General features: G+C 46.0%; 1 long non-coding RNA gene across 1 annotated transcript in view; it reads left to right on the top strand.

Annotated features, from left to right (window-relative positions):
• The first annotated feature begins 7,252 nt into the window (after window positions 1-7,252).
• Window positions 7,253-11,817, top strand: part of LOC142767128 (uncharacterized) — an 88,235-nt gene continuing 83,670 nt past the window's right edge. Inside the window, exon 1 of the long non-coding RNA XR_012884770.1 lies at window positions 7,253-7,678. This is a non-coding gene — a long non-coding RNA (uncharacterized LOC142767128). The remainder of the gene's footprint in view (window positions 7,679-11,817) is intronic.

Genomic DNA, 11,817 nt, shown 5'->3' with positions numbered 1-11,817 from the left:
TGAAGAATTTCCGAAGTTTGCGAGAAATGACAGCTAAAAATGGCGATTCAGCATAGCAATGTAAAACATGGCCTGGGGGAAACACCGAATCAAAAGGCCTTCTTCTCCGAGCAGGTAGCCGTCCATCTTCTCGTTGCTTCGTTTGTCCGCTGGATGATGAGCCGCAAGCTTTACACTTTACGGCAGAGGCCATCAATCTGCTGCGCTGAAAGAAGCTCTTGTTTAGACACCAAACTATCCCAACGTCAATTCATGGTTTCAGGAGGTATCAAGACCACACACTCTTTCCGGATCGACCTGGCGTTTAATATACAATGGCGCACGTGAAAGTGTATCGGCAACTGTGTTAGTGCTACCTTTATTATACTCAATGACATATTCATAGCGCTTCAATGTAATAGCCTATCGGGCCAATTGTCCGCAGGGGTTGGGTAACCGTTTTGCCAAAACAGTGCTTGATGGCCAGTCTCAATAACCAACTGAGCCTCATTCAAAAACATGTCAGACTTCTTCAACGCATAAAGACTGCCTTTCTCCGCTACGGAGTAGTTACTCGCCATCACACACCAGAGCGAAGTGTCTACTACACAAATAGTTACTGACTCGCAAGAAGCGTGTCGATGCTATAGCAGTGGACGCATATATACTGCTGCTATCCGCATACTCAAGGGCAGAAAAATCACCTTGTCGAGCTGCTCCAACGACGAGGAACCAGCCACAGTTACTTGACGCTGTGGAGCAATTTTATAATACCAGAGAGCCCTGAGGGGGATGTACCCCCCTCCCCACAAAGACCTCGGCAAAGAGCATTCCGTTGCTTGGAGACAGCTGCAGGTTAATACGTACCCTAGGCTCAGTCTTTTGAGTAAAGTCTATCCGGCAATATACGTTAACAAATGCCCGCCATGCAGAGAACGCCTCACACTTTACCACGTGACATGGGCCTGCCAACACACACCGGCGGTTCCAAGAAACTGTACACCAATACCGGAGCATTGGGAGGCTGCGCTGTCCTGCTCCAAGCCTGAAGAACAGCTCAAGCCGATCGACAGAGCTTGTAAGATGGCAAAGGCCACAGGGGCCCTGGACTGAGGGCTCCGCCTTCACCGGAAAAATATTTGTAATAAAGTTTTGCAATCATTCATTTTCCAACGTGCTGCTCCTGCACTTTTCTTCCTTCTCCTTTTTTTTCCAAGATTCTCGTGCTACGAGAGTTGCTCGCGTCTCTCTTCATTTTCTTTTATTTCAATTGTCCCCATTGCGTTCGCTCAATGTATTTGTCATCCTTACTTCAGCCCCGTTCTTACAAGCATCACATGACACTACCCAATTTTTTTCGAGAAAAAACTCAACGCTTAGAAAACGAGAGACATATATAAGTGCGCGCCGCAATAGTATGATGTCGACTGAATACAGTAGCAGTTGTGGACATATGTGGGACACTCTTAATGAGCTATATTACTTCACTATATACCACTTCTTCGCTTCTCTCAACGGCGTGAAATCTGATGTATGACAGGGTACATCAGCGTCGTGGGCACCTTATTGCTCTTATTTACATCAATTACATCAGAACTAACATCTCTTTTAGTGTAATGCTTTTTGCCGATGACTGTGTTGTTTATCGGGCTATGAAATCTGCTGATGACCATCATATCCAACGCTATCTTAACGCAATAAACTGGTGGAGTGATAAATGGCTTATGACTAAAAACTCACCTAAGAGAAAAGTAGTATCTTTCAGTCGAAAGTACTCTACATCTTATTTTCCTGGTTCCATAAACAGTATATAACTGCCCCGTGCATTCTACCACACTTATATATGAATAAATTTAACTTTTACCTTTTCTTGGAAAGAGCATATAACTTCAGTGTGTGCAAAGGCATCCAAAACACTTGGGTATCTGCGCCGTAACATGCGTCATCTAGCTTGCTCAAATAGCTTACCAAACCTTCATTCGCCCGCAGCTGGAATTCGCCTCAGCGGGGTGGTCTTCTCATCAAAAGTACGTCATTACAAGCTAAGGTCAGTTCAAAACAGGGTCGCTTGATTTATATCATCTAACTATAAGCGACAGTTCAGTGTTACTAACCATAAGCAAGAACTTGATCAACAGTCATTAGAGGCCTGCCGCTCTGTTTCACTTTCATGTCTGCTTCATAAATATGTTCATGTTCTGTCATGTCACCAATTACCGATTCAAACTCCTACGCGTACATCACCACGTTTACGCAACTGTCTAAGCATTAGGCGTACTTTTAGAAGGACTCATTATCTCACCTGCTCTACCTCGCACCATTGCATTATGGAATAATCTTCCTGAAGCCGTCGTCACAATCACCGACCGTAAACTCTTTCGTGAAGAACTGAACGGATATTTTATTGCGATAGCAATTATAAGGACACTCTCGGCTGGATTTTGCCGCCAGCGTCGGCGTCGATGTCATGCACCGTACATGTACACGTATCTATCTATACGAAAGCGCAAGAAAGAAAAACATCCAGAGGAAAGCACTCCGGCGCGTGGCATCGAACGTGGGACATCTGCGTCGTGAAAGTGAGGCGTTAATCACTGAGCTTCTCCGGAAAACGTTCTACACCATGGAAATGGCAAGTTATTCATATCTACCACTTACCGCTGCTGTGTTTTCGGCATTACCAGAAAGATGGCGCAGTGAGTGCACGTCGCCACATCGCGCAGTGGCGCCCGCTCTAATCTCCCTTGCGTACTTTGCCCGGCTTGAAGAAGGGGAGCTACGCTCCCTCGTGCACCCTTATTTCGCGGTGGCGAGGAAGAGAGGATTGTACACCTTTGCTGGCCTCTGGCTTTACGCGGAACAATTCTGCTGTAGCTACTGGGCGCACAAGGGTCATTGCAATCATTGCAGTCTCCGTTCGCAAAAAGCGCACACGTTTCAGGCTCAGCGAGGTAACAAATGAGACGCTTATTCACATGCATCTGTGCCTATGAATACGTTTTGTGTATGATTTGTGCGCAAAAACGCGTAGCACGTTTCTATCTGCATCCCATTCTGCGCGTGACCTTTCAAAATGTTTCTACCGCGTTATTATCATCGCCTTTGTGCCAAATGTGTGAGTTTTTGAAACACTTGTCTAAAATATTAGTACCTTGCCAGAAATTTCAATTTTCTGAAATTATTACCTTTTTGATACTGCTTTACAGCTTTTGGCCTGTGTTTTACTATTGTATTCGTTCTCTGCGCTTAGTGTTAATGATACTAATTGCTCTGTACCCCCCTCACATAATGCTTATTTGAACGCCCTGTGATGTACTCTAAATAAGTCATTCGGCTATCCGAGCAATGCAATGCGAAATATTTTTCTGCTAACAATTATGCATTGCCATGACGTTATTCCAATGTTAGTGACTCCCGCACTGCTCTTCTCGCAATACGTTAGTACCTATTATTTATTTACTTATTATTACCTCAGATACCCCAGCATGAGGTTTTACGTGAGGGATGGGTTTTTATGTTGTGACGATGACTCGATGTGCATAATGATAGATTGCGGGTCGGACTGGAGCACAGCATCTCCGGGTAGACAGTTCCAGTCTCCTGCTTTGGTGACAAGGAAGGAGCGTAGATGCGCTGCGGTCTGTGCTGGTGGTAGGTAAACTGCTTTGGTGTGATTCATGCGGCAGGATGGACGATAAGTAGGCAAGAATAACGAAGTGCTAGAAGAGGAATGATGAAGTTTGTGAAAAAGGCACAATCTAGACCCAAGGCGTCCGAGTTCCAAGCTATCAAGATGTGCTTGTGATTTCAGTTTGGTAACACTACTGTGGAAAGAATAATCTGAGTATACGTAGCGAACTGTGCGGTTTCGTACTACTACGAACGCTTTCTTAGGTTAGTTTGATGTGGGTCCGAAGCGGAGCATGCGTATTCTAATCTGGGTCGTACGCATATTCGATAAGCTAACAATTTGACCGTTGGGAGAGCAAGACGCAAGTTTCTTCGAAAGTGTCCCGATGTGCGGTTAATGTCGTTAATGATGCTTGTTATGTGAGAAGACCAGGAAAGATCGCTGAAGATAGTGACGCCGAGGTACTTGCATGAGTGGACAGGAGAAATGGCAGCGTTGCAGAATACCTTCTGTGGTGGAGGGAGATTCCTTCTGCGGGTGAAAGGCACTAGCAATGTTTTAGTAGTGTTTAGCGGCATGGGCCATTCACTACATCAAGCCTAGATCTTATCCAAGTCTTTTTGATGTGATCGAAAGTGATAAACGCTACGAATAGGGTGATAAACAACACAATCATCTGTGAACAGACGTATGTTGGATGAGATGTTGGTGGGGAGATCTTAGATGCATATTAGAAAAAATACTGGGCCCAAGACGATTATTCGGAGTGCTCCAGACCAAACAGGGCTTCTGCTTGAAGAATTTTTCTTGGTATGAAAAAACTGCTCTCGATTTGTCAAGTATGCACGAATCCCGTCAAAAACAAGTGGATGGAGGTTTAGGTGAGAAAGTTTCAAAAGTAGTCGCTGATGTGGCCCCTTGTCGAAAGCCTTATCAAAATCTAAAAACAGAGCATCAACTTGACCGTTTAGATCAAGCTCAGAGCTAATGTCATTAACGAACAATGTTAGTTGCGTGTCACGAGGAAAACGTTTACAAAAGTCATGTTGATTAGGAATGAAAAAGTTAACAGATAACAAAAACATGACCGTGTGTGAGTATAATATGTGTTCCATTAGTTCAGAACAAACAGTGGTTAGTGAGATAGGGCGGTAACTGCGGAAAACGACCGTGGACCGTTTTTCAGTACTGGGACAATCTTGCCCATTTTCCAGTCATCTGGCACTTCAACCAGTGATAACAACTGTTGACAGACATGGCATAACATGTCACTGGTGGCGTGTTTAGTTCTGTTTAGAATTTTGGAGTTGATGCCATGAATACCTGCCAGTGAAGAAGGCTTTATAGAGTCAATTACATTTGCAACGTCAGTTGAATGGAAGGTGATATCTGCCATGGTGTTATGAGCACAGGGCGGAAAATTGGGTAGGTTATCAACAGGTTCTTCAGTAAAAACATAAGAAAATGTGTGGTTGAGTGCTTGCACAGCTTCACACTTGGGTATGGGCTGGTTTTGGTCATCGTACAGGGACAGTGGTCGCGAGTGATTAGGATTAGAGATCTTCCAAAACTGCTTGGAGTTATCGTGAAGAATGTGCGGGAGTGTGGACGAAAAAAACTCACGCTTGGTTCTGCTGGAAAGTGATTCGAATGCCTTTTCTGCATTGCGATATTTTTGCCATGCGTACTCTGTGTTGGAATGCTTAGCAGCACGGAATACTCTTTTTGTTTTTGAAGCGTTTTAGTGTTGAGTAGAACCAAGGTGATGACTTTTTTTGTTACAGTTTTTGTTGGCACATGTGTATCTGTCAAGTCGTGCATTTTGTTTCTAAGCAGGAGCCAGCTTGCGTTGACAGAGCGTTGTAAAAAGTCGGAAAAAATTTTCTAGTTTTATATTCATAGCTATACCTGCGTAGGTTCCTTTATTGTCGAGAGTTATAGTTTTGCTTCTTTTAGAATGCAGCAATTTCAAGATTAATTGAAGCATGAAGTACTGAGCGATCACTAAGACCAGACATGTAAGTCACTGATTGAAATTTCTCAGGATGAGAAGTAAGCATGAGGTCAGGTATGTATAAATGAATTTAGGCTTTGACGTGTTGGCCTGTTAACAAGTCGTATCAATCCGAACATGAGACAGGTGTTGACGATGTCGCTTTCGGCAGCGTTCACTGACATTGGTAGATCGGGGTTAGACCAATCTATGGACAGGAAATAGAAGTTGTCAAACATAATGATAGGTGACTGGCGATATAGTGTTATGTTATAGCAGAATAAAGTGCCCCTTGAAAATCACCCACAAACATCATGTCAGCATCCGGCGGACGATAGCAACTGCCAATTATGACTGGTGGGTAGAAGGCACTACTTGCAGAAAACCAAATTTCTGAAGGCGTGCTTACTTCAATTTCGACACATTGAAGGCACTCATGAGCACCTGTTAGGACCTCATTGTCTTTTTTAGGTCAATCATGTCAAAATATGCTAATAATAAGGAATACTCATAGAATATCAGAGATGTTAATCGACGGGTTAACAACGTTTCGGTTAGAACAATAAGATTTGAATCTGTAGTTCTGTACAAGTTACTGAGTGCATTAAGTTTGGGTAAGATTCTTTTGTTGTTGGTGTAAAGAAACGAAAGATGCCAGTTTTGGCTAATACTGGATTGATCTGCTTGCTAGGAGAACGGAAGAGAGGCCACTTTTGTGTTTCTGTCGAATGTATGAAGCTGGTTGCCGATGAACAGTTTATCGTGCCAAAGTCTTTACGGCTCCTGTTGGGACTTGGCGAATTCAAAAAGATGCCTTCTGGCCTTAAGCGTATTGGGGGATAGTCTTCGGAGATTCTGTAATTGGTGCCCTCCAGAATTTTAGCACTCGAGAGGATTCGTTGTCGTACTTTGAAGTGCGCAAACTTCACAATTATAGGTCGGTTCTTCCCGGGCTTTAATCGGCCCAATCTGCGAGCCCTTTCTACATTCATGGGCTCAATAACAGTGTCAAGTTTTGTGCTACAATGTTCCATTATGAAGCTTCACATTGAGCCCACATCTCATTGCCAACAACTCTAAGACCGAAAAACACCAAGTTTTGGTCTTCGTGCCCGGTCTTCCGAATCATCCAACCTAGATTCAATGGATGCAGTGTTGTGCGCAGTTTGTTGCACAAGTGTGCGAATATCATCGACTTCTTCTTGCACAGCAGCAATAAACGAGCAGTCTTGATTTATTTTGATAAATCGTTTCCTGATATGATCAAAAGTTTTGTTACTCTGGGTTACCTTTAGGCGTATAGACTTAACTTCGCTTAGCATTGACGCCTGCCCGGAGCATATTTCGTAGAGCGCCTTCATGATTTGGGTAGTCTCAATTTCGCGAGAGTTTGTACCAGGGTTTTGTTCGACATATCCTGGTAATACCAACAACTTTGCAACAACGCGCGTACAATCTCTGGCAGTCACAATACAACGCCATGGGCGCGGCAGCACTAACAATCAAGCATAACGAGTGCGCCTAGGAAATAATGAATATTGGTAATTTACCTGCAAAACGAATCGGTGCATGCTTTCCGCTGCAGTGCCACTGAGCCCATGGGAGGCCGCGCGACATTCGTCCGGGTTTATAAGGCAGTGAAACGGAGAGAAGGTGGTTGATGGCCCATTAAGCATCGGCAGTTCCACGAGGGCCGGTCACAACCATGGTGGTTAAGCAGTTGCAGAATCAACCTTGCATCGACGCTGTTGTGCGATTCTAAGGAAGATGGTCGTGCGATGCCCCTCTTCAGGCCACCACTCATGCTGCGCATGCGCTGAGGTGAGAGGAACAGGAGAGTACAGTACGCAGGTAGAGCGTCACCGTAGTGGGATATTGAACGGGCTGCCAGCGCCAAAGAACAGCTGCTTGATGCCGTCGGAGCCGAGAGCTGCCTGTCGAGGCGTCGGAAAGGAGCTGCAAGTGGTCGACGAAGCAAGATGTTTAAAAGCTCTCCATTTCTTGCCAGTACATTTATCGACCTCTGGTTGTCGGTACAGGAACAAGGGCACCTGCAAAACGAATAGGCGTTGAAGGTGAGTATTCGTGCTTTTTGCTGCAGTGCCACTGAGCCCTTCTAGAATATTACACGGAAATGTGAATATTATTGAGGAAACAAACAGCTCCAGTGAATTAAAGCCATCACGAACAGAAAGTATGCATTTGAAGGGAACTTCACCAACTTGCATTTCTGGATTTGCTATTCACGAACGTTCTGTCTTCGTATCATATTTGTGGTATCCGAGCCTTTGCGCCGCACTTTTTGGTGATTACACTAGCGACTGTATTTACTTCCCTACTTTTCTTAATATTTCATCTTCTGGGGCATGCATGTACGTATTTATCGTCTCTAGGTTGTGAAACAATACTACTCAGTTTTGTTTGTGTATCCTTCAAGTATATTGCGTGCACCTAGGCACAATTTGGGTAGCCCGGTTCTCAAGCTCTGGGAATATAGCCAATTCTTACACTTTATATTGGGGAATCTATACAAGTTGTCTTTGATTCTCCAATAAAAGATGGTGAAGACAATGTAACCGACGCTTCAGGTAGATTGTGAGCAGCTTCACCGGTCAAAATTACGGCTCGTTCTTTACCGGTGAAGCATTTTATAAAGGCACGAGATTTCTTTGCACTACCATTGTGTTACTTTCGGTATCTCTAAGTACAGATACCGCGTGTCCGTTGAGAACGCCTGTTGTCTGCGGCATGTTCTTCTGAGGAATGTATTGTCACGAGATCGTGACGTGGATGAAGGGAGCAGACTGCGGGTAAAATAAAACAATTTATTCAGGCCGAGCTTGGGGCCACGCAAAAAGGAAAGTTTGATTACAGCAACACACTGGCACTGATAGCGGCGAGCAGAGCGTCGGCCGTTGATCAACTGACAAGTGGCGAAGCTTGTCGGCATTTACAACCTTGCCATCGAATATTCAAGCGTTATCGCTAGCGGTGACGTAGGTTCCAGAATATTCCGCGATATTCCCAAAGTGGGCTTATTCTGCACAAAACGATCTACTACAGCCTCGAAGCTTCTCGAACATTGTACGCGTGGTTCGCGCTGAATGTAGTGTAATGAGGTGATAACAAAACTTGAAGAAAGGAACGTGCCATTGCCTCCCTCTGAAAAAGACATCGTCCCGATTTTTCGAATGTACAAGAATAGAGAAAATAAACAGTAAGTACAAGCAATCAAGCACAGAAACAACAACAAAATACAGTCCTGAGCTTCACGCATGAAATGGCTTGAGGCGCACGACATGGGCGACTTCAGGTCGATCAGGGCACCGTTGAGAGTTCATTATGCCGTCGGAATCAACCTTGTAGTCGAGTGAGCCGAGACGTCGAAATACTTTGTATGGTCCGAAGTTCCATCGCAAATGATTTCCACTGAGTCCACGTCAGCGTATCGGCGTCCATACGCAGACCCGGTCACCGGACTGGTACATCACGAAGCTTCGTGGAAGATTGTAACGGTAGCTTTCGGCCGCCTGCTGATTCTTGATGCGCAGGTGGTCGAGTTGATGAGCTTTTACCACGTGCTTACAGCAGACGGTGACGTCAAGGTTATCTTCACCAGCGACGTTTTGCAGCATGGCGTCCAGCATCGTTGCCGGCTTCCTTCTGTAGACCAATTTGTATGGTGACATCTGTGTCATCTCTTGCACTGCGGTGTTGTATGCGAAGGTCGCGCACGGAAACATGGCGTCTCACGTATTGTGTTCGACGTCGACGTACATGGCCGGTATGCCGGTGATGGTCTTGTTTAACCACTCTGTGAGGTCATTTGTCTGTGGATGGTAGGCGGTTGTGCGGTGATGATTTTTCTGGCTGTGCCTCAGAATCGCCTGAGGTAGGCCCGCCGTGAAGACAGTACCTCTGTCGGTGATGAGGGCCTGCGGCTCCCCGTTACGTAGAAAAATGTCTTGAACGAGAATTGGGCTACCTCGGATGCACTTCATTTAGACAGGGCCTTTGTCTCGGCATAGCGTATGAGGTAGTCGATAGTGACGATGATCAATTTGTTTCTTGAAATTGAGGCAGGCAATGGCCCAACTAAGTCCATGCCGATCTGTTTCAATGGTTGACATGATGGCTCGATGAGCTGTAGAAGTCCAGCTGGCCTAGTCGGTCGTGTCTTTCGTTGCTTACAAACGAGAAACGTCGGAAGCAAGGCGAGGCCAGTGATAATTTTCCTGTATTCTGGCAAGCGTGCGGGAAAGACTAAGGTGTCCGGCCATGGGGTCGTTGTACCGGGCCTGGAGTACTTCTGGTCGCTATGCAAAAGGCATGAGGAGAAAGTACTGTGCTCGAAGTGCCGAGAAGTTCTTCTTCGGAAAACACTAGTTCGCATGATAAACAACATCAGTGTTCACATGAATACTAACGGGACAATGGCAGTACTGCCCTTGAGGTATTCCATAAGGCCCCCGAGTTCCAGATCGGCTCGTTGTCGTTCAGCGAAGTCATCGGCGCTTACGGTTCCCAAGACGCAGTCATCATCTCGGTCATCTTGCGGTGGTGCATTGACGGGGGCTCAAGACAGGCAGTCGGTGTCGGAGTGCTTTGCCCCGCCACAGTGGTCTAGTGACTAAGGTACTCGGCTGCTGAGCCACAGGTCGCGGGTTCAAATCTCGGCTGTGGCGGCTGCACTCCTGAGGGAGGCGGAAATGTTGTAGGCCCATGGACTCGGATTTGGGTGCACGTTAAAGAACCCCAGGTGGTCAAAATTTCCGGAGCCCTCCACTACGGCGTCTCTCATAATCAAATAGTGGTTTTGGGACGTTAAACCCCACAAATCAATCAATCGCAGTGCTTTCTTCTGGACTTGTAAACGATGGTAATGTCAAAGTTTTGCAGTCTAAGGCTCCATCTTATGAAACAACCGGAAGGATCTTTCAGGTTTGCCAGCCAACACAAGGCGTGGTGGTCGCTTACAACTGTGAAGGGCCTGCCGCAAAGGTAGGTGCGAAGCGTTGAGATAGCCCAAATGATGGCAAGAGACTCCTTTTCTGTTGTAAAATAGTTGGTATCTATCTTTGATAGCGACCGGCTGGCATAACTGGTGACCCTTTCCTGTCCGCCAGTCTTCTCCACAAAAACGGTGCCGAGTCCTACACTACTTGCATCGGTATGTATTTCTGTTTCGGTGAATGAGTCGAAATTCGCAAGCAACGGAGATGTCTGCGGGCGTCGCTTTAGTTCCTAAATACTTTCCTGCTGTGGCGTTTCTCACTCCAATTCCACGTTGCACTCAGTAATGTTGGTGAGTGGCTCAGTGATCCGGGCGAAGTTTTCATCAAACCGCTTGTAATAGGTGCAGGGACTGAGAACTCAACGGACGGCTTTCTAGTCGGCCGGTAGAAGGAATGCAGCAATAGCGGTTGTCTTCTGCAGGTCGGGGCGTACGCCAGACTTGCTTATCACGTGGCCCAGGAAAATGAGTTTCCCGTACGCGAAGCGGCACTTATCTGGCTTGTGGGTGAGTGTGGAGGATTGCTTGAAGTACAGCTTCAAGGCGCCGGAGATGCTTGTCAAAGCATAGGGAAAACACTAAGACATTGTCCAAGTGCACGAGGCAAGTCTGCCACTTCAACCCAGCAAGTACGGTATCCATAACGCGTTGAGAAGTTGTGGGGGCCGAGCAAAGACCAAACGGCATTACCTTGAATTTGGAGAGGCCGTTTGGTGTTACAAAGGCCGTCTTTACTCGGTCTCTCTTGTCAACTTTGATTTGTTAGTAGGCGGTTTGGAAGTTCATTCACGAAAATTACCTCATCTGTTGGTGTCAATCAACAATGTTGTCTATTCGTGGGAGGGGATACACATCCTTCTTCGTGATTTTGTTCAGGTAATGATAACCGACGCAAAAGCGTAGGGTGCCGTCTTTCTTTTCCACTGGAACCACAGGTGACGCCCACGGACTTTCTGAAGGTTATATTGTTACGGGGGTGAGAGGATGAATGAAATAAATATATTTACAAAATATACAGGGAGAGTCAGAGGCAGCTGCAGCCAAGACAGAAGAACAGCAGCAGCAACAACAACACGAGCACGGTTGCTTTCATCGTCTTCGTCGTCTATGATGCTCTTTCGTTGCCGATGTCGCGTAACATATAACCCCCCGCTGCTGGCAGCGCTGTCTCGGCGATTAAAGGAGAGTAGGGTCATATGC

This window comes from Rhipicephalus microplus, chromosome 7 (assembly GCF_043290135.1).
Source record: "Rhipicephalus microplus isolate Deutch F79 chromosome 7, USDA_Rmic, whole genome shotgun sequence".
NCBI lineage: Eukaryota > Metazoa > Arthropoda > Arachnida > Ixodida > Ixodidae > Rhipicephalus > Rhipicephalus microplus.
This window is presented reverse-complemented; position numbering and strand designations above follow the sequence as displayed.